Source organism: Arachis stenosperma, chromosome 6 (assembly GCF_014773155.1).
Source record: "Arachis stenosperma cultivar V10309 chromosome 6, arast.V10309.gnm1.PFL2, whole genome shotgun sequence".
Classification (NCBI taxonomy): Eukaryota; Viridiplantae; Streptophyta; class Magnoliopsida; order Fabales; family Fabaceae; genus Arachis; species Arachis stenosperma.
Window position 1 is genome coordinate 93,653,704 of NC_080382.1, and position 24,376 is coordinate 93,678,079.

General features: G+C 39.3%; 1 non-coding gene across 1 annotated transcript; it reads right to left on the bottom strand.

Annotated features, from left to right (window-relative positions):
- Nucleotides 1-9,760: 9,760 nt before the first annotated feature.
- On the bottom strand, nt 9,761-9,864 carry LOC130937132 (small nucleolar RNA R71). The gene has a single exon (XR_009068364.1). It is a non-coding gene; the product is annotated as a small nucleolar RNA R71 (small nucleolar RNA).
- Between the last annotated feature and the right edge of the window lie 14,512 nt (nt 9,865-24,376).

Below are 24,376 nucleotides of genomic sequence, written 5' to 3' on the forward strand. Positions count from 1 at the left end.
GGGGAAAAAGAGTACACCTCGGGTTAAGTTTTTCTAGCTGTAGTATCGTCTTAGGTTACAGGCGTGCCAGGTTCTGGGCAGCTCATTGCCTTCTAGGTCGGATATCTTGTAGTAGCCTGTCCCTAAGACTTCTGTTACTTTGTAGGGCCCCTTCCAATTTGCGGCTAGCTTTCCTTCTCCCGATTTTTGTGTTCCGATGTCGTTTCGGATTAAAATCAGGTCGTGAGTGGAGAAGCTTCGTTTTATCACCTTTCGGTTATATCTGAGGGCCGTTCGTCGTTTTAAGACTTCTTCTCTGATTCGGGCTCTTTCTCGGACCTCGGGTAGGAGGTCGAGTTCTTCCCTTTGTGCCTGAGGGTTGCCTCCTTCGTTGTAGAAGATGGTTCTGGGTGATCCTTCGTCTATTTCGACGGGAATCATTGCCTCCATTCCGTAGGCTAGTCGGAATGGGGATTCTCCTGTTGTAGAGTGCGGGGTTGTCCGATATGCCCATAATACCTGGGGGAGTTCATCGGCCCATGCCCCTTTGGCCTCTTGGAGTCTTCGTTTTAACCCGGCCAAGATGACTTTATTTGCGGCCTCTGCTTGTCCATTGGCTTGCGGGTGTTCGACCGATGTGAACTGCTGTTTGATTTTTAGCTCGGCCACCAAGTTCTGAAAACTTGTGTCTGTGAACTGTGTTCCATTGTCTGTTGTGATGGAGTAGGGGACTCCGAACCTCGTGACAATGTTTTTGTATAGGAATTTACGGCTTTTCTGAGCCGTAATAGTGGCTACGGGTTCAGCCTCGATCCACTTTGTGAAGTAGTCGACCCCTACTATGAGGTACTTGACTTGCCCCGGTCCTTGTGGGAATGGGCCGAGTAGGTCGAGTCCCCACTTTGCGAAGGGCCATGGTGCGGTGATGCTTATGAGGTCTTCGGGCGGTGCTTTGTGAAAATTGGCGTGTTTTTGGCAGGGGGGGAATGTTTTCACAAACTCTGCCGCGTCTCTTTGCAAGGTCGGCCAGTAGAACCCGGCTCTGACTATTTTCTTGGACAGGGCCCGGGCTCCGAGATGGTTCCCACACATGCCTTTGTGGACTTCTTCGAGGACGCTCTTTGTTTCTGTGGTCGGGACGCACCTCAGGAGGGGGTTTGAGAATCCTCTTCTGTATAATACGTCGTGGATTAACGTGTAGTTCTGGGCGTCTTTTGTAAGCCTTTTAGCTTCTTTTCTTTCGGCGGGGAGAGTTCCCGATTTCAGATAGTTGAGTATGGGGGTTATCCATCCTTGTTGTTGCCCGGATATATTTAGTATTTCTTCCTCCCTTAACACGGAGGGGGATTGTAGAGTTTCTTGGAGGAGACTTCTGTTGTTCCCTCCGGGCTTGGTGCTAGCAAGTTTTGAGAGGGCGTCTGCCCGGGCATTTTGCTCCCGGGGTATGTGCTGGATTTGTATTTCCGGGAAGTGTCGTAATTACGCCTGTGTTTGGTCCAGGTATTTTTTCATAGTAGGGTCTTTGGCCTGGTAGCTTCCATTTACTTGTGATGTGACGACCTGGGAGTCGCTGAAGATCGTGATCCTCTTTGCTCTGACCTCTTCGGCTAGTTTTAGTCCCGCTAGTAGGGCTTCGTATTCGGCTTGGTTATTTGAGGCCTGGAACTCGAATTTTAGGGATAGCTCAATCCGTGTTCCTTGATCGCTTTCGAGTATAACACCGGCCCCGCTTCCTGTTTTGTTTGAGGATCCGTCGACATACAGATTCCATGAGAGTGGGGTTCCCGGGGTCTCAGTGTATTCTGCGACGAAGTCGGCTAGGTATTGAGATTTTATGGCAGTCCGGGCTTCATAGTGGAGGTCGAACTCGGACAATTCCACCGCCCATTGTAGGATTCGTCCTGCCATGTCTGTCTTTTGTAGGATGTGTCTCATGGGTTGGTTTGTCCGGACTTTGATGGTGTGGGCTTGAAAGTAGGGGCGGAGTCTCCGAGCTGTGAACACTAGTGCATAGGCGAATTTCTCTATTTTCTGATAGTTTAATTCGGCCCCTTGTAGTGCTTTGCTTACGAAGTATATGGGGTGTTGCCCCTCCTCATTTTCTCGTATTAGTGCCGAGGCGACTGCCCGATGTCCGACCGACAGGTATAGTACGAGCTCTTCCCCTTTTAGAGGTCGGGTTAAGATTGGTGGCCGCCCGAGGAATTCCTTGAATTCTTGGAAGGCCTTTTCGCATTCCGGGGTCCAAGAGAAGGGTTTCCCTTTCTTTAGGAGTGAGTAGAGAGGGAGTGATCTTATCGCTGATCCTGCCAAGAATCTTGATAGGGCGGCTAGCCTCCCATTCAGTTGTTGCACTTCTTTGACACACGTCGGGCTCTTCATTTTGAGTATTGCTTGGCATTTGTCCGGGTTTGCTTCGATGCCTCTCTGAGTCAGCATGAAGCCTAAGAACTTCCCGGCTTCTGCGGCGAAGGTGCACTTTGTCGGGTTAAGTCTCATGTTGTGTTTCCGGAGGGTGTCGAAGATACTGCTGAGGTCGGCGACCAAGTTTCTGTCTTCTTGTGTCTTTACTAGCATGTCGTCGACGTACACCTCTAGCTGTAGCCCGATGTGTTCTGAGAACACTTTGTTCATTAGCCTCTGGTAGGTTGCCCCTGCGTTCTTCAGCCCGAAGGGCATTACTACGTAGCAGTAGTTTGCCCTTGGGGTTATGAACGAGGTCTTTTCTTGGTCGGGTCCATACATCGGGATTTGATTGTATCCCGAGTATGCATCCATGAAGGAGAGGTATCTGTAGCCCCAAGCTGCATCGACTAAGGCGTCGATGTTCGGTAGTGGATATGGATCTTTGGGGCAGGCTTTGTTGAGATCCGTGTAGTCGACGCACATCCTCCATTTTCCATTGGGCTTCTTCACTAGGACCACGTTTGCAAGCCATAGGGGGTACTTTACTTCCCTAATGAACCCTGCATCTAGCAGTGCTTGCACTTGTTCTTCTATTTCTTGCATGCGTTCGGGCCCGAGCTTCCTGCGTCTTTGTTGGACAGGTCGGGATCCCGGGTATACTGATAGCTTATGGCACATCAGGTCGGGGCTTATGCCTGGCATATCGGAGGCTTTCCAGGCGAAGAGGTCGGAATTCTCCCTTAAGAGGGTTGTGAGTTCCTCCTTTAGGCCTGCCTCGAGGTTTGCCCCTATGTTTGTTACTTTCTCGGGTGTGTTCCCGATCTGGATCTTTTCGGTTTCTCCTTCTGGTTGTGGCCGAAGATCTTCTCGGGCTTGGACTCGCCCGAGTTCTATTGTGTTGACCTCTTTCCCTTTTAGGCTCAGACTTTCGTTGTAGCATCGTCGTGCTAGTTTTTGGTCGCCTTTTAGGGTAGCGATTCCCTTTGCGGTAGGGAACTTCATACAGAGGTGTGGGGTCGAGACTATAGCCGCTAGTCTGTTTAGGGTTGGTCGTCCGATGAGGGCATTGTATGCTGAGGTGACGTCGACTACAATGTAGTCGATGCTTAGTGTTTTGGTTTGCTCGCCTTTTCCAAAGGTAGTGTGTAATGAGATGTATCCCAAGGGGCGGATCGGGGTATCTCCTAGTCCAAACAGGTCGGTGGGATAGGCTTTTAGCTCTTTTTCTTCGAGTCCGAGCTTGTCGAAGGCTGCTTTGAACAGGATATCTGCTGAGCTTCCTTGGTCGATCAGGGTTCGATGTAAGTTGGCGTTGGCTAGGATGATGGTGATCACCATAGGGTCGTCGTGTCCGGGTATTATTCCAAGAGCATCTTCTCGGGTAAATGAGATAGTAGGTAACTCGGGTAAGGGGCTGTCTTCTCGGACATGGTAGACTTCTTTGAGGTGTCTCTTCCGTGAGGATTTGGATGTCCCTCCCCCTGCGAAACCTCCGTTTATCATGTGTATGTGCCTTTCGGGAGTTCGCGGGGTTCGCGTTTGCTCGGCCCGATCTTCGTTATCTCCCCGTCTTCTCTTTCTGGTTTCTTCTCCTTTCTCAGCTATGTATCTGTCGAGTTTTCCCTCTCTGGCTAGCTTTTCTATAACATTCTTTAAGTCGTGGCAGTCGTTAGTAGAGTGGCCGTAGAGTCTGTGATATTCGCAGTACTCGGACCGATCTATTCCTGCTCTTTTGTGCTTCAGAGGTTTGGGTGGTGGGATCTTCTCGGTGTGGCATACTTCTCTGTAGACGTCTACCAGGGAGACTCGGAGGGGAGTGTAGCTGTGGTATTTTCGTGGCTTGTCCGAGTTGGATTCTTCTTTCTTTTTCTGTTCCCGATCTCGATCTCGGAGCGGGTAGGTTGACTCCTTCCTGGAAGAGTCTCTCAGCTGGGAGGTTTCTTCCATGTTGATATATTTTTCTGCCCGTTCTTGTACTTCGTATAAGGAGGTCGGGTATCTTCTGGATAGGGATTGGCTAAACGGTCCTTCTTTTAGGCCGTTTGCTAGTCCCATGATGGCTGCTTCCGTGGGCAAGTGTTGTATGTCCAGGCAGGCCTTGTTGAATCGCTCCATGTACTCTCTGAGAGTTTCTTGGTTGCCTTGTTTGATCCCGAGTAGGCTGGGGGCATGTTTTGCCTTGTCCTTTTGAATAGAGAACCTTGTTAAGAATTTTTTGGTCAGGTCTTCAAAGCTGGAGATTGATCCTGGTGGCAGGTTGTCGAACCACTTCATGGCTGACTTAGTGAGAGTGGTGGGGAAGGCTTTGCATCGAATCGCGTCGGAGGCGTCGACTAAGTACATTCTGCTTCTGAAATTGCTGAGGTGATGACTTGGATCGGTGGTGCCGTCGTAGAGGTCCATATCTGGTGGTTTGAAGTTTCGCGGTACCTTCTCTTTCATGATCTCTTGTGTGAAGGGATCATGGTTGCTTTCGGGAGTGGTGCCGTGTTCCGTCCGATCTTTCAGGTTGGCCTCTATCTTCCGCAGTTTTTCTTCCAATTCTCTGCGTTTGCGAGCTTCCCTTCTCAGATCCTGTTCAGTTTCCTTCTGCTTCTTTACGTCCTCTTCGAGTTGTCTCAGCCGGCTTTGTTGTGCCCGAACTGTTTCCAGAATCTCCGAACTTTTTTCTCTTTCGGGATTTTGTGGATCTTTGTCTGGGGGCGATGTCTTTGGGCGATTCTGTTTGTTTCCTCCTGGAGTGCGTGGTGATAGAGGGCTGTCCGGCCGTTCTCCGGTGTCAACTTCCTCTTCTTGTTCTGATGTAGCGTGGTTATTGTTGGGAGGGTCGTCCGCCATGGTAAAGGGATGACTTCCAGGTCCCCGGCAACGGCGCCAATGTTCCGAGGGTTACCTGAAACGTGCAGCTCGGTCTTCCGGCAAGGCCCGAGGTGGTGGGTTTGAGACCCGAGCTGGTTGTGCTGAACGGCGGGGGGTTGTACCTGCAATGACACTCCGATGCTTAAGTTAGCACGGGTCCAAGCAGATATCAAGTAGAATTAGAGTATGAGTTATACCTGGGTGCTCCAGTGTATTTATAGTAGTTGGCTGTGATCATCCCTGGATAAGATATTCTTATCTTATCTTATCTTTTGGGAGATTCATCTCTATCTTTGCGGAACCGCCTTTCCCAGGCCCTTTCGGCCTTTAGGTTTTGGGCTTAGTTCCTTCTGATGGGCCTTTCTTTGGCCTGTTTGTCCGAGGTCCGACCTCGAACGTGGGCCTTGGGTCGAGGTCGGGCCTTCTATCAGCTTTACCGAGTTTGGAGATCTCGGTCAGGGTATGAACAGATAGTAAATCCTATTCCCCACGATCAAGAACCAACAGCTGATTAGCCATGTGGAAAACCGTAGAGGACCATTTTCACTGAGAGGACGAGAAGTAGCCATTGACAACGGTGACGCCCAACATACAGCTTGCCATAGAAAGGAGTATGAAGGATTTGATGAAGGCAGTAGGAAAGCAGAGATTCAAGAGGGATAAAGCATCTCCATACACTTATCTGAAATTCCCACCAATGATTTACATAAGTATCTCTATCTTTATTCTATGTTTACTTATCTTTTAATTATTAAAACTCTATAACCATTTGAATCCGCCTGACTGAGATTTACAAGATGACCACAGCTTGCTTCAAGCCGACAATCTCTGTGGGATCGACCCTTACTCACGTAAGGTTTATTATTTGGATGACCCAGTGCACTTGCTGGTTAGTTGTGCGAAGTTGTGACAAAGAGTTGAGATTACAATTGTGCGTACCAAGCTGTTGGCGCCATTGAGATCACAATTTCGTGCACCAAGTTTTTGGCGCCGTTGCCGGGGATTGTTCGAGTTCGGACAACTGACGGTTCATCTTGTTGCTCAGATTAGGTAATTTTCTTCTTGTTTCAACCTTTATTTTATTTTCAAAAAGTTTTCAAAAAATTTTCAAAAAATTTTTCTTTGTTTTCGTTTTTCCAAAAAAATTATTTTCGAAAAAAAAATACAAAAATTATAAAATCATAAAACCAAAAAAATATTTTGTGTTTCTTGTTTGAGTCTAGAGTCAAGTTTTGAGTTTGGTGTGAATTGCATTTTTAATTTTTCTAAAAAATTTTCGAAAACTCATGCATGGTGTTCTTCATGATCTTCAAGTTGTTCTTGGTAAGTCTTCTTGTTTGATCTTCATATTTTCTTGTTTTGTGTCTTTTGTTGTTTTTCATATGCATTTTTTGAATTCATAGTGTCTAAACATGAAAAATCTCTATGTTTGGTGTCTTGCATGTTTTTCTTTTCTTGAAAATTTTTCAAAAATAAGTTCTTGATGTTCATCATGATCTTCAAAGTGTTTTTGGTGTTCATCTTGACATTCATAGTGTTCTTGCATGCATCATTTGTTTTAATCCAAAATTTTTATGTGTTGAGTCATTTTGTGGTTTTTCTCTTTCCTCATTAAAATAAAAAAATAAAAAAATATCCTTCCCTTATTTCTCTCATAAATTTCAAAATCTTTGGGTTGACTTAGTTAAAAATTTTTAAAATAAGTTGTTTCTTGTTAGTCAAGTCAAGATTTCAATTTCAAAAATTTATCTTTTCAAAATCTTTTTCAAAATAAATTCTTTTTCATTTTTTATTATTTTCAAAAATTTTAAAAATTGATTTTCAAAATCTTTTTCTTATTTTTATTTCATAATTTTCGAAAACTTTACTAACAATTAATGTGATTGATTCAAAAGTTTGAAGTTTGTTACTTTCTTGTTAAGAAAGGTTCAATCTTTAAATTCTAGAATCATATCTTTTAGTTTCTTGTTAGTCAAGTAATCAATTTTAATTTTCAAAATCAAATCTTTCTAAATTTCTTTTTCAAATCTTTTTCAAAATAAATTTCAAACATATCTTTTTCAAATCATATATTTTTCAAAATCAATTTCAAAATCTTTTCTAACTTCTTATCTTTTCAAAATTGATTTTCAAATCTTTTTCAACTAACTAATTGACTTTTTGTTTGTTTTAAAATTCTTATCTTTTTCAAAATCACCTAACTAATTTTCTCTCTCTAATTTTCGAAAATCACCTTCCTCTTTTTCAAAATTCTTTTTAATTAACTAATTGTTTCAAATTTTAATTTTAAATTTTATTTCTTCTCTTAATTTTCGAAAATCATTAACCTTTTTTCAAAAACAATTTTCGAAATTCTCTCCCTCTCATCTTCTTCTATTTATTTATTTAATTACTAACACTTCTCTTCTCCTTCATTCTTATTCTTCTTCTCTTTTACTCACATAAAGGAATCACTATACTGTGACATAGAGGATTCCTCTTCTTTTCTGTTCTCTTCTTTTTCATATGAGCAGGAGCAAGGACAAGGACATTCTTGTTGAAGCATATCTTGAACCTGAAAGGACTCTGAAGAAGAAGCTAAGAGAAGCTAAAGCACAACAATCCAGAGAAAACCTTACAGAGAATCTTAACAAAGAAAGAGACATGGCCGAACCCAACAACAATGCAAGAAAGATGCTTGGTGACTTTACTGCACCAAATTCTAACTTACATGGAAGAAGCATCTCAATCCCTGCCATTGGAGCAAACAATTTTGAGCTAAAGCCTCAATTAGTTTCTCTGATGCAACAGAATTGCAAGTTTCATGGACTTCCATGAGAAGATCCTTTTCAGTTCTTAACTGAATTCTTGCAAATCTGTGATACTATTAAGACCAATGGGGTTGATCCCGAGGTCTACAAGCTTATGCTTTTTGACGTGGCAGAAATTGGAAGATTAAGAATTATTAAGAAAAATGGCGTTGCAAGTACAGCTCTTAACTAGCAAAAATCCACTTGTCAGTTTAGAAAAGAGTTGTCACAAATTTTATAAATAAAATATTGGGAGTATGAGTCCCAGGTCGTCTCCCAACAAATTGCAGGAAGATGTGCTATTTTACTAATTAGAGGTTTTCCAAAATGGTTTTGAGTTTGATAAACAGGAAATTAAATTAGAGAATTTATGTAATTTAAATAAAAATCTTGATCGGGAGAAGATTAATCGGAAGTTATATCCTTGTAGGAATTTTCTCAAAATCAATTAATAATTAGTAGTTGTTTCTACTTAATTAACCCTCAACGATTGAGGGAAAGTCAAGTTAAAAGTCAACTTCTATTCACAAGTCCTAATCTTCTCCCTTGGGAAGGATTAGAGTTAGTGACTAACAAGCCAACCAACAACGAACTAATTACAATTGAACTCTTGAGTATTCCAACTCAAGGTTCTCCTTTTAATCAACTCCCAATCAAGTTGGGAAACAACTCCATTATCATAAATGTAGACTTCACAAAATTAAGAGGGGAAATAAAAAGAGACATGATAAATAGTAATCAAAGAGATTAATTAAAAACAAAAATAGTCTTGTATTAATGAACTCTAAAAATAATCCAATGTTAACTCTAAACAAATTAAGGATATGAAAGAGTAAGTAAAAAGTAAGTAAACAAACTAGAATGACTAGTTTCGGAGGTAGACTCTTCTCAATAACCAAAGCCAAAATTTTCAATTCCTAATTTATGAATGTAAAAGAAAAAAATCTAGAGGAAGAGTAAAATCAGATCTAAAACTAAAATTATGCGGAATGAATGTTGTCTCTAGTCTCTGCATGTTCCCTCGCTCTAATCTGCGTTTCTGGGCCGAAAACTGCGTTAGAATGCAGCCCAGAATTCACGCCAGCGACCTCTATAAATTCTGCAGATCGTGCATGTCACGCGACCGCGTCGTCCACGCGTTCGCGTCACTCAGCATTTTCCGTACCATGCGTGCGCGTCACCCACGTATTCGCGTCACTTGTGCAGCTTCCAATCCATGTGTTCACGTCAAGCACGCGTTCGCGTCACAGTGATTTTTTCATTTCGTGCGGATGCGTGAGTCATGCACCCGCGTCACTTCTCGCTGGTCATCTCTTCAATTTCTTGTGTTCCTTCCATTTTTGCAAGCTTCCTGTCCATTCTCTAAGCCATTCCTGCCCTATGAAGTCTGAAACACTTAACACACAAATCACGACATTGAATGGTATAAAGGAGAACAAAAATACACAATTAAAAGATCTTTGGAAAGTAAGTTTTCAATCATAGAACAATTTTGGGAAAGAATTGTAAATACATGCAAATCATATGAATAAGTGGGTGAAGACTTGATAAAACCACACAATTAAACACAATATAATTCATAAAATAATGGTTTATCACTTTTCCCTTTTGCTGTAAGAGACAGAGCTAGAATATGGTTGGACTCTCAACCTAAAGATAGCTTGAACTCTTGGGATAAGCTGGTCACCGCTTTCTTGGCCAAGTTCTTTCCTCCTCAAAAGCTGAGCAAACTTAGAATGGATGTTCAAACCTTCAGACAGAAAGATGGTGAATCCCTCTATGAAGCTTGGGAAAGATACAAGCAACTGACCAAAAAGTGTCCTTTTGACTTGCTTTCAGAATGGACCATCCTGGATATATTCTATGATGGTCTGTCTGAATTGTCTAAGATGTCATTGGACTATTCTGCAGGTGGATCTATTCACCTGAAGAAATCACCTGCAGAAGCTCTGGAACTTATTGACATGGTTGCAAATAACCAGTTCATGTACACTTCTGAAAAGAATCCTGTGAATAATGGGACACCTCAGAGGAAGGGAGTTCTTGAAATTGATGCTCTGAATGCCATATTGGCTCAGAATAAAATGTTGACTCAGCAAGTCAACATGATTTCTCAGAGTCTGAATGGATTGCAAAATGCATCCAACAGTACTAAAGAGGCATCTTCTGAAGAAGAAGCCTATGATCTTGAGAACCCTGCAATAGCATAGGTGAATTACATGGGTGAAGCCTATGGAAACACCTATAATTCCTCATGGAGAAATCATCCAAATTTCTCATGGAAGGATCAATAAAAGCCTCAACAAGGCTTTAATAATGGTGGAAGAAATAGGTTTAGCAATAGCAAGCCTTTTCCATCATCCTCTCAGCAACAGATAGAGAATTCTGAGCAGAGCCCCACTAGCTTAGCAAACATAGTCTTTGATCTATCTAAGGCCACTCTAAGCTTCATGAATGAAACAAGATCCTCCATTAGAAATCTGGAGGCGCAAGTGGGCCAGCTGAGTAAAAGAGTCACTGAAACTCCTCCTAGTACTCAACCAAGCAATACAGAAGAGAACCCAAAAAGATAGTGCAAGGCCATAACCTTACTTGGTGTGGCCGAATGCATAGAGGAGGAGGAGGACGTGAATCCCAGTGAGAAAGACCTCATGGGACGTCCTCTAGACAAAAAAGAGTTCCCAATTGAGGAACCTAAGGAATCTGAGGCTCACCTAGAGACCATATAGATTCCATTGAACCTCCTTTTACCATTTATGAGCTCTGATGACTATTCATCTTCTGAAGAAGATGAAGACATTATTGAAGGGCAAGTTGCCAAGTATTTAGGAGCAATCATGAAGCTGAATGCCAAGCTATTTGGTAATGAGACTTGGGAGGATGAGCCTCCATTGCTCATTAATGAACTGAATACATGGGTTCAACATACTTTACCTTAAAAGAATCAGGATCTTGGTAAATTCCTAATTCCATGTACCATAGGCACCATGACCTTTGAGAAGGCTCTGTGTGACCTGGGATCAGGCATAAACTTAATGCCACTCTCTGTAATGGAGAAACTGGGAATCTTTGAGGTACAGGCCAGGCTGCCACATTCTCATTAGAGATGACAGACAAATCCATGAAAAAGGCTTATGGACAGGTAGAGGACGTGCTAGTAAAGGTCAAAGGCCTTTACATCCCTGCTAATTTCATAATCCTAGACACTGGGAAGGATGAGGATGAATCCATCATCCTTGGAAGACCCTTCCTAGCTACAACAAAAGCTGTGATTGATGTGGATAGAGGAAAGTTGGTCTTTCAACTGAATGAGGACTACCTTGTATTTAAAACTCAAGGATCTCCCTCTGTAACCATGGAGAAGAAGCAAGAAAAGCTTCTTTCACTGCAGAGTCAACCAAAGCCCCCACAGTCAAACTCTAAGTTTGGTGTTGGGAGGTCCCAATAATGCTCTGAACATCTGTGAGGCTCCATGAGAGCTCACTGTCAAGATATTGATATTAAAGAAGCGCTTATTGGGAGGCAACCCAATTTTATTTATCTATGTATTTTCCTTTTTTTAGGTTGATGATCATGTGGAGTCACAAAAACAATTGCAAAAATTCAAGAAAAATAAAAAATATTATTAAAAATAGCACACCCTAGAGGAGGAACTTACTGGCATTTAAATGCCAGTAAGGGTAGCAAAATGGGCATTTAATGCCCAGTCTGGTACCATTCTGGGAGTTAAACGCCAGAAACAAGCACCAGACTGGCGTTAAACACTAGAATGAAGCAATAATCTGTTGTTAAACGCCAGAAACAGGTTGTAGCCTAGCGTTTAATGCCAGGAAAGGAATAAAAGCTGGCGTTTAACGCCAGATACAAGCAACAGTCTGGTATTAAACGCCAGGATTGCACAGCAATGGCATTTTGTACGCCTAATAGGAGCAAGGATGATACATCATTGACCCCTCAGGATCTGTGGACCCCACAGGATCCCCACCCACCCTCCCCCAATACTCTTCCCCAAATACCCCTCACCAATCAACTCATTCACTCTTCCCCATCACTTCTTCACCAATCACCTCTATATCTCTTCCCCAAAAACCCTACCTACCTCTCTTTCAAATTCAAACACTTTTCCTTCCCAAACCCAATCCTAATGACCGAATCCCAACCCTCCCCTCACCCCTATATAAACCCCTCATTACTCCTTCATATTCACACAACACAAACACCTTTCCCCCTTTTGGCCGAACCACTATCTCCCTCCATCTCCTCCATTTTCTTCTTCTCCTCCTTTTTTCTTTCTTCTTTTGCTTGATTACGAGCAAACCTTTTAAGTTTGGTGTGGTAAAATCATTACTTTTTGTTTTTCCATAACCATTTATGGCACTTAAGGCTGGAGAAACCTCTAGAAAGAGGAAAAGGAAGGCAAAAGCTTCCACCTCCGAATCATGGGAGATGGAAAGATTCATCTCGAAGGTCTATCAAGATCACTTCTATGAGGTTGTGGCCAAGAAGAAGGTGATCCCTGATGTCCTTTTCATGCTCAAGAAAAATGAGTATCCGGATATCCGACATGAGATCCGAAGAAGAGATTGGGAAGTTATTACCAACCCTATTCAACAAGTCAGAATCTTAATGGTTCAAGAGTTCTATGCCAATGCATGGATCACTAGAAACCATTATCAAAGTATGAACCGGAATCCAAAGAATTGGCTTACAATGGTTCGGGGGAAATACTTAGATTTTAGTCCAGAAAATGTAAGGTTGGCGTTCTACTTACCAATTATGCAAGAAAACGCATGCCCCTACACTAGAAGGGTCAACTTTGATTAAAGGTTGGACCAAGTCCTTATGGACATATGTGTGGAAGGAGCTCAATGGAAAAGAGACTCAAGAGGCAATCCGGTTCAATTGAGAAGACCAAACCTTAAGCCTGTGGCTAGAGGATGGTTGGAGTTCATCCAACGCTCCATCATTCCCACTAGCAACCGATCTGAAGTGACTATGGATCGGGCCATCATGATCCGTAGTATCATGATTGGGGAGGAAGTGAAAGTTCATGAGATCATACCTCTAGAACTCTATAAGGTGGCTGACCAGTCATCCACCTTGGCAAGGTTAGCCTTTCCTCATCTCATTTGTCATCTATGCAATTTGGCTGGGATTGACATAGAAGGAGACATCCTCATTGAAGAGGACAAGCCCATCACTAAGAAAAGGATTGAGCAAACAAAAGAGCTCATTCATGGATCTCAACAAGAGCATGAGGAAGATCCTCATCAAGAAATCCCTGAGATGCCTCAAGGGATGCAATTTCCTCCACACAACTATTGGGAACAACTCAACACCTCCTTGGAAGGCTTGAGTTACAACATGGACCAACTAAGGGTGGAGCACCAAGAGCACTCCATCATTTTCCATGAGATTAGAGAAGATCAAAGAGCTATGAGGGAGGAGCAACAGAGGCAAGGAAGAGACATAGAAGAGCTTAGGTGTTCCATTGGTTCTTCAAGAGGAAGACGCTACCCTCACTAAGGTGGACTCATTCCTTAATCTCCTTGTCTATCTATTTTTTTTGTTTTTGATTTTTATGCTTATTGTGTCATCTATTTTTGTGTCTTTATTACATGATCATTAGTGTCAAGTGTCTATGTCTTAAAGCTATGAATAATTCCATGAATCCTTCACCTCTCTTAAATGAAAAATGTGTTTAATTACAAAAGAACAAGAAGTACTTGAATTTCAAATTTTATCTTGAAATTAGTTTAATTATTTTGATGTGGTGGCAATACTTTTTATTTTCTGAATGAATGCTTGAACAGTGCATATTTTTTATAGTAAAATTTATGAATGTTAAAATTATTGGCTCTTGAAAGAATGATGAACAAAGAGAAATGTTATTGATAATCTGAAAAATCATGAAATTGATTCTTGAAGTAAGAAAAAGTAGTGAATAACAAAGCTTGCGGAAAAAAAAAAGAGAAAAGAAAAAAATAGCGAAAAAAATAAAAAAAGAAAGAAAAAGAAAAAGCAAGCAGAAAAAGCCAATAGCCCTTTAAACCAAAAGACAAGGGTAAAAAGGATCCAAGGCTTTGATCATCAATGGATAGGAGGGCCCAAGGAAATAAAATCCAGGCCTAAGCGGCTAAATCAAGCTGTCCCTAACCATGTGCTTGTGGCATGAAGGTCCAAGTGAAAAGCTTGAGACTGAGTGGTTAAAGTCGTGATCCAAAGCAAAAAGAGTGTGCTTAAGAACTCTGGACACCTCTAACTGGGGACTTTAGCAAAGCTGAGTCACACTCTGAAAAGGTTCACCCAGTTATATGTCTATGGCATTTATGTATCCGGTGGTAATATTGGAAAACAAAGTACTTAGGGCCACGGCCAAGACTCATAAAGTAACTGTGTTCAAGAATCAACACACTGAACTAGGAGAATCAATAACACTATCAAAAATTCTGAGTTCCTATAGATACCAATCATTCTGAATTTCAAAGGATAAAGTGAGATGCCAAAATTGTTCAGAAGCAAAAAGCTACTAGCCCCGCTCATCTAATTGGGACTAAGTTTTATTGATATTGTGATATTCATTGTATATTATCTTCTTTTTATCCTATTTGATTTTCAGTTGCTTGGGGACAAGCAAAATTTAAGTTTGGTGTTGTGATGAGCGGATAATTTATACGCTTTTTGGCATTATTTTTATATAATTTTTAGTATGTTTTATTCAGTTTTTAGTATACTTTTATTAGTTTTTAAGAAAAATTCATATTTCTGGACTTTACTATGAGTTTGTGTGTTTTTCTGTGATTTCAGGTATTTTCTGGCTGAAATTGAGGGACTTGAGCAAAAATCTTATTCAGAGGCTGACAAAGGACTGCTGATGCTGTTGGATTCTGACCTTCTTGCACTCAAAATAACATTTTTAGAGCTATAGATGTTCAAATGGCTTGCTCTCAATTGCGTTGGAAAGTAGACATTCAGGGCTTTCCAGCAATATATAATAGTTCATACTTTGCCCATTAGATGACGCAAACTGGTGTTTAACGTCAGCTCTCTGCCCTATTCTGGCGTTAAACGCCAGAAACAAGTTGCAAAGCAGAGTCAAACGCCAAAAACAAGTTACAAACTGGCGTTCAACTCCAAGAAAGACCTCTACACGTGAAAGCTTGAATGCTCAGTCCAAGCACATACCCCGGAAGTGGATTTCTGCATCATTTACTCATTTATGTTACCCTAGTGACTAGTCTAGTATAAATAGGACTTTTTACTATTGTATTTTGATCTGTGTATCTATGTTTGATCAGTTTATGCAATCATAGACATTGGGGGATGGCCTCACGGCTATGCCTAGACCTTTATCACTTATGTATTTTCAACGGTGGAGTTTCTACACACCACAGATTAAGGGTGTGGAGCTCTGCTGTTCCTCGAGTATTAATGCAATTACTACTATTTTCTATTCAATTCATGCTTATTCTTATTCTAAGATATTCATTCACACTTTAACCTGATGAATGTGATGATCCGTGACACTCATCACCATTCTCACTTATGAATGCGTGCCTGACAAACACTTCTGTTCTACCTGCGAAAGCTAGAGTGTGTATCTCTTGGATTCCTGGTCCACGACGCATGGTTGCCTCTCCTGATAACAGAGCCTTCCATTTCATGTGATCAGAGTCTTCGTGGTATAGGCTAGAATCCATTGGCAGCATTCTTAAGATCCGAAAAGTCTAAACCTTGTATGTGGTATTCCGAGTAGGATCTGGGATGGGATGATTATGACGAGCTTCAAACTCGCGACTGTAGGGCGTGGTGACAGATGCAAAAGGATAGTAAATCCTATTCCTACACGATCGAGAACCAACAGCTGATTGGCCATGCGGGAAACCGTAGAGGACTATTTTCACTGAGAGGACGGGAAGTAGCCATTGACAACGGTGACGCCCAACATACAGCTTGCCATAGAAAGGAGTATGAAGGATTGGATGAATGCAGTAGGAAAGCAGAGATTCAAGAGGGATAAAGCATCTCCATACACTTATCTAAAATTCCCACCAATGATTTACATAAGTATCTCTATCTTTATTCTATGTTTACTTATCTTTTAATTATTAAAACTCCATAACCATTTGAATCCGCCTGACTGAGATTTACAAGATGACCACAGCTTGCTTCAAGCCGACAATCTCCGTGGGATCGACCCTTACTCACGTAAGGTTTATTACTTGGACGACCCAGTGCACTTGCTGGTTAGTTTTGCGAAGTTGTGACAAAGAGTTGAGATTACAATTGTGCGTACCAAGCTGTTGGCGCCATTGAGATCACAATTTTGTGCACCAGTAGGTCATCCTGAAAGTTAGCAAATAGGATAGTAAGTCGAGTAAATGCAAAAGCAATAAAGCATAGATTGTTGGGATGAGGTGATGATCACTAAAATGAAGTGAGTTAATAAGGTTGTGACATGGATAAAAATAATACGTGAATTCTAAGTTGCATGCGGGATAGAATTCACACACTAGTATTGAAAGATATGTCACATTTATCCAAAAGAAGTATACATTTCACTCATTCTATTGTGCTTGAAATACTTCAAAGAAAACTTGTAGGTTGAGACAAGCAAACAAGTAATAAAGAGGCACGAAAGCATTCAAGCAAGATTCAAGTGATTGTGAAATGGATAATGGAATGGCCATTGGTTGATGTGCAAGATAATTCAATGAACCAAATGAGATATAAAACTCGCACATTAATCAATGACACACCTTGAAGTTTGTTTGCATCACCTAATTGACATAAAATGGAAGACATGGGTGCTATGCAACTTAGGAAAAGAGAGGTAGAAGTGAAAATCAATCACATAGCAAGCATGGTCCATATAGATTAAGAGTTTTAAAAAGATATCCCTAGGTGAGTTTACAATCCAAATTCACAAACGAAGCATTATGCCAAAATGAATAGTTTCAAGTATGTGTAGAGCACATAGTTAGACAATTAAAGATTAACATGTCATTAAGGCATAAGCATAACATATGAATGTATATGATCAAGTGACACAATGCATTGAGATAAATGTATATCATCAAACAGCAAGAAATTGCCAGTTAAAGTTAAAGAATTTAAATCACATGGTAGCTAAAACATACAATTCAAAAGATTTAGAGTGCTTTGAAGGAAATGTCCTAAGTACTTGGTATGCACAAAATTAAGCATGAAAAATTCAATACCAAGCAACAAAGTATAACCTCAACAAACAAATCCAACAATGAATATTAAAAACAATGATGCTAAACTAGCATCGTGCTAGTAATCAACAGCTGTATCTCATCCGAATCAGCAAATCAAATCAATAATCTAACACTTAGTACCAAAATAGAAAATTAAATAGAAAATTAAAACAACTAACTAACTAACTAAAGGAAATGATGGTGGATGGTAAATGGTGGCGGTGGTGATGGTTGAAAGAAGGAAAGAAGAGAACAGAAGAGAAAAGAAGAAAAGAAATGGAGAGAAAAGGAGAAAATAAAAGTGGGTGAACCAGGGGATCACACGTACGCGTGGGGCATGGGGAAAATGGGAGGTCACGTGTATGCGTGACGTGCAGTCGTGCCCATTACACAGTACCCGCATGGTACTGGCACAACTCTTTGTCCAGGCCATGCGGTGGTACAGTCCACACACCATTGACGCATGGTCAAATTTTTGGGGGGCACGCGTACATGTGGGGCATGCGTACGCGTGAGTTTTTTTTTTTTTTTTTTGAGCAATCTAAGCACCTAAAAAGTTACCAAAACACTACTAAACCTTATTAAACATACTAAACTATCAAACAAACTTAACAAAACTAAAAGAACATGGAATTTTAAAGTTATTTACCAATATATCCCAAAAGAGAAAAGTGAAAAGATGTTACTATGGTAGGGTGTCTCCTATCTAGTACTTTTATTTAAAGTCCTTAAGTTGGACATTGGGGGATACCCTTGCTATGATGGCTTATGCTTGTATTCTTCTTTGAATCCCCACCAATGTTTATATTTCCAATGTCCACCGGGATCCCAAATTATGCGCACAAAGCTTTCAAGCAAATTTAAACAAGTTACAAGATCCCAAAGTTAGTTGTTGATTGTTGAAGTGAATTTCGGGATCCCAAATCTTATTTTTGCACCAGTCTTCTTCTTGATTACCATAGTTCAATTCGGGTGACAAGACTTGTGAATTCTCATTTAAGCACCAAACTCTCCTAGATCCCTTCAATTGAGTACTACACCAACCTTTGCACTTAAACTTTGATGACTCAACCATAATGAACCTTAAATTGTGTTATCAACCACTAACCAACTCTCTCTTGCTTCCCACTCCACAAAGAGCTATAAGTTGACCATCCGTCTCAAGCAAACCCTACTTAAGTGGAATAATAAAGTTTAAGGACAGGATTTTTACCGACTCAAATGTAAAGGATGATGGCGACTTAGAAAGAGATGCTTCCAACAGTCTTGATAAGGCAATTTTCACTCCCGACTATCTTTTTTGAGGGACTTCAAGAACTTGATAAGCTTCTTCACTCTCCACTTCTTGCCAATCTTCCTCAAATTCAAATTCTTCCTCACCAACTTCTTCTAACTCTTTCCCATTATTCAAGTGATAAACCGGAGGTTGAGAAAAATCTACCTCAATATCAAATTCAAATTCAATGGGGAAGGATTCACCAAGCTCAAAAGGACCGTATGTTGATGTGAAATCATCATCAATAGGAGGACTTGTTTCTTGCCTCATTTCTTCCAATTCTTCATTCAGAATATGCTTTGGAGGTTGTACACTATCCTCTTCAACCTCACTTTCAAACTCCACGGAAGGAGGCTCTACAACTTTAGATTCCTATTTACACTCAACATCTCCTAAATCTTCAACCACTTCTTCTGGTTCAATTATCTTAACTTCCTCCTCTTGTTGCAATTCTTGTTTCGACTTCTCTTCTTCACCTTGAAGCTCCAAGTTCTCTTTCTCATTATGCTCCTCAGTTTGTTCTCCACATTCGTCAATGGGAATGTCTTGATTGCATGAGCACAATGAGATTAGGTGCTTTACCGCTTCGGCTATAGTAACCATCTTTTGGAAATCTTCTTCTCGCCTTTGAAGAATGGAAAGAAGCTCTCTTTGTTCTTGCATTAAAGGTTGGAGAACTTCATCCAATGAAGGTGGTGGCGGAAAAGAGGGTTTATTGTTTTGGAGAAAGGTGTCATAGTTAGAATATGGTTCCTTGTGGTGAAGGTATTGAGGTCGTGTATGTGAAATTTGTGGTTCTTGGGAGTATTGATGCTGGAATGATGGTGGCCCTAAATATGGTTCATATGGCTCATATGGTTGTTGGTATGGTGGGTATGTGTTAGGATAATATAGAGGTGTTTGGTGGTATGGTGTGGTTTGTAAGTAAGGTTGACAACAATTTTGAGGAGTTAGTTCATAATTGTGTACATTATGGGGTGGATTGTAACCATAAGAGACCGGAGGAGGTTGTTACCATGAAGGTTGAATATAAGCATGTGGCTCCTCCCTAACTTGATTTCCATTCCCATAATGTGACCCCTCATTGAATCTTTCATTCCCTATAACATAATTGTAACCAAACTTATAGCCAAAGGGATGAGAATTCATAGTGAAAAGGGAAAACAAAAACAAAAACTATTAAGAAACAAAGAGAATCCTAAGTACTAACTCAAACAAGAAAACAAACAAAGAGCAAACTATTCACAATATTAACATATGAACAATAACCAATAACAAGCCCACATTGTAATTCTCCGGCAACAGTGCCAAAAACTTGATGGCAGGATAATCGTTGGTTCGAAATTTCTTCTCAATAAAAGAATCACTTCGTTGCAAGTATAGTTCCAAACCCAAAAATTGACCCACATCAGAGTTTAGTTTTGTTTGTCACGAGTGCAAACCAACAAAAATACCGAGAGTATTAGATCTCTGGCTGTCTGTCAAAGGAATTGTAGTGAGGTATGCGTGTTATCGGTTATGAGGTTCAAGGGGTGGTTTGCGGATAAAAAGACAAGAAAGTAAATTGAACAACTAAAGAAAACAAATACTAAAGAGGCATTCATGGCAAGGATTGAGAATCAAGGTTTTCTATCCTAGTCATTAATTATAACACAATAATTACCAAGAGTTAAGCCTATTATGTTATCCCCATATTCAGAGAAAGTCAAATAGGCCTAGTTAAATACTTCAGAAATGAGTTGGATTTGGGCCTGAGTGAGCTTAGAAATCGCCAGCCATGATTTCTTAAAGTTAGTCACGTGTACGCGTCGCTTGAGTAAATCTCTGGTCACGCGTGCGCGTGAGGCATGTGTACGCATGGCATGAGTTTCTCCAAATCCTCATTTCTTCATGACTTCTCCACTTTTACATGATTTTTCTTCATTTCTTCAATCCAATCTTTGCCTTCTAAGCCTGAAATCACTGAGCAAATATATCAAGGCATCAAAGGGAATTAAAGGATATCAAATTTAGCAATTTAAGAGCCTAAAAAGTATGTTTTTACTCTTAAGCACAATTTAGGAGAATATCACAAAACCATGCTATTTCATTGAATAAATGTGAGATAAATTGATAAAATCCACTAAAGTCAACACAAGATAAACCCTAAAATTGGGGTTTATCAACCTCCCCACACTTAAACCAAGCATGTCCTCATGCTAAACCAAGAAAGATACAAGAAAGGGGTATCAACATTTATTCAATGCAAGTAAACTATCTATATGCAATCTATCTAAATGCATGGAACTATTCTAACTAATACTATCTCACTATCTATATGTATCTTCTTAGTAAAAAATAAATCAATTTCTAAGAAAGCATGTATACACAACTAAAAACCAAGTCAAATCCATATTGGATTGAGTCATGTAAAAGAATATATAAAACTTGCAAGATAAGAAATAATAAAAGGTGAAAAGATGGAATTGAACAATCAAATCCCTCGCCAGATGTTTATACTCTCTAATCGCTCAAGTATTTAGGGTCGATCCACTTAATTCCCCTCTAATCATCCTGTCTAAGATTTTTTCACATAACATATAACAACCTATGTAATTCCAACACAATACCTAGCTACCCATGATTCTCACTTTTTCATACACTAATGCATTATTTTCAATCACAACACATATGCATTGTTATTATTACTCTTCTTTGGGGTATTTTGTTTTCTTTTTATTCTTTTCCTTTTTTTTTTCAACAATAACATAATAATATACAAAAGATGAATGCATATGGTTTACATAATTAATAAATGAATGTGTACCCAAATTTTCAAAATTTTTCAATATAGAGCATGAACTAAATTTTCATCAACCAAAGTTCCCAAATTTTTCTACACTTAAATGACACACACACATACACTCACTATCCTAAGCTAATTAAAGATTTAAATAGGGGTATTAATTATTTTTCACTTAGGGGTAGTGATGTGCTAAAATTAAGTACAAAAGGAATTAAACATGCTCAAAATTGGTTAACAAAGGTGGATAAAAGGGTAAGGCCATTTGGGTAAGTGGGCTCAAATCAAATAAAGGACTCAATCATATAAATTGGACATAAAGAACCAAACAAATCGAAGATTACAATTATAGAGAGAGAACTACACACAAGAAGGAAAATAATGGTTATATGATGCAACCATACAATTAGACTCAAAAACTCACAAGCTTATGTGTTCTTGACTCAAAAATATGTTTCACAATATATATAATTCAAGCAAGTTCAATGAAATTATTTTTTTACTCAAATCAATTTTGAAATGCCCTATAGATAAATTCCTTGGAAAATTTTCTTATTTTGACTAAGCTTATTATATATATGCAAACCAAGAAAATGCAACTAAAAATTCTAAAAAAATACGGTAATAGAAGAAGAGTAAATGAAATGTGAAAGTGTTTAGATTAGAAATTTTCACCCAAAAATTGGCCAATTAGTCGAACGACCTCCCCACACTTAAAAGTTTGTACCGTCCTCGGTGCATTCGAAGATGAGTAAAGGGGGTATGGCGACTTCACGAATTGCCACCTTCAACTGGTAGATCAACCGGCTGCTGCATGTTCTTTCTTTTGCTTCCGTTTTTTGCTTATGGTAGGTCATCCTGAAAGATAGAAAACAGGATAGTAAGACGAGTAAATGTAAAAGCAAGGAAGCATAGATTGTTGAAATGAGGTGATGATCACTAAAATGAAGTGAGTCAATAAGGTTGTGACATTAATGAAAATAGTGCGTGAATTCTATGTTGCATGCGGGATAGAATTCACACACTAGCATTGAAAGCTATGTCATATTTAGGAAAAAGAAGTATATATTTCACTCATTCTAGTATGCTTGAAATACTTCAAAGAAAATTTGTAGGTTGAGACAAACAAACAAGGATGCATATGATCTAGTGACAATGTATTGAGATAAATGCACATTGTCAAACATCAAGAAATTGACCAGTTAAAGTTAAAGAATTTAAATCACATGGTGGCCAAAACATACAATTCAAAAGATTTAGAACGCTTTGAAGGCAATGTCATAAGTACTTGGTATGCAAAAAATTAAGCATGAAGAATTTAATATCAAGAAATTGTTGAGACTTTGCTATTTTATCAAGACTTGTTGAATTTGTTGGATTGTTGGACACTTGGATAGGTTGCTTTATAATGTTTTATGAGATTAACGTTTTATTATTATTGGATTGTTGGACAAGTTATTAACTTTATAAACTAAGTTATTGTTTTTTATTTAAAAAATTACAGATCCAAACCAATCCAAACCACTTATTATCGGATCAGATCGGATTTCCAAAAAAATTTCATCCAATCCAACTGCACCACACATAAATTAAGCGTTCAGATCGGATGACTTTTTTCTTTAAAATCGAACCGAACCGCACCGCGAACACCCCTATCTGTGTGCTTCAATTTCTGCTCATCAATTATGCTAGAAGTAAGGTACTACCAATCTGTTCTCCTATAAATACTAACACTTTATTAATAATACATATGAGCAAGGTAGTGAACTCGTAGTTTTTACCTCGACTTGCTAAGCTAGTTTAGAATTGTAATTCGTTGAATCGTAAGACGGAACGTAAACGTAACTCATAAAATATAAAAATTTATGAAAATTTGATAGCAAAATTAATTTCGCAAATAATGGAATAATCCCAAATAAACTAAACTACCCATAAAAATATAATTAATATATACCATAACAAGTCAAAAGTTGCAACTCAACACAAATTCACAACTCAACTCAAAAATCAAAATACAAATTCACAACTCACAAGTTTATACAATACTAAAATAAATTCAAGTAGCAAATAAACCAACCAAACTACTATAATGAACAAATAATTAACTAAAATCAAAACTAGTCATTTAATAGTCATTCTATTCTTCATCAATCATAAAATCTTCACGACTTTCACAAGCTTCTGCATTACCATTTTCATTATCAAGAGCAGGAGGAGGAGGTCCTTAGAGAAGTTCTTCAAACTCATCATCATCAAAATAAGGAATTACCAAAGTATAAGAGCAAAAATTCAACAATTGAAATCAATGCAATAGTAAAAATTCACCATTGTAGTTCAGAATTAATGAAAGATATAAGGATTGATTTCAATCACCACCATTCCCCAAAGCAATATTCATCTAAATAATAAAATCATCGTCTCATGCACAAAGCAATAGGCCAACAGCAAATACATTATTCTTTTTCTTTTAGTTCTTTTTTTCTCTTTTTAATCAAATAAAGATTCAATAACAATAAAACATCTATCATTTATTTTAATCAATTCAAATCAAGATACAGAACAAGCAAAATTCAACTAAAAATTCAATAAATAAATTAAATTCAAAAATCGATTTGGCCAAACTTAAGAAGGGTCCTCCATATGTCTGCTCTCTACTTAAAAAGCTTCCTGGTAATGAAAAGTCGAATAAGTCAAAACTGAAAAGTGGAAACAAGTATAGTTTTGATATTTCAAAATCTTATTAGATTTTTTATGTGTTGCTTAAAGATAAACAATTAATTCTGCCTGAGGGTAGAACTCTACTTTTGGTAAAAGATTTAAAAGGGAAACCTTATTGCAAGTTTCACTAGGTAACCAATCATTCAAGTAACAGTTGTGTTCGTTTCAGGGACTTAATTCAGGAAGCAATAATGGAGAGACATTTGAAATTTGACGATGGAATGAAGGAAATGAAAGTGGATGTGGATCCTTTCGATGTAGATGTTAGCTTCATTGAACCATGTTTTGGGGTGAACATGGTTGGAATGTTTTATGATTTTGATGTGGCTCTTGATGATTTTGAGTC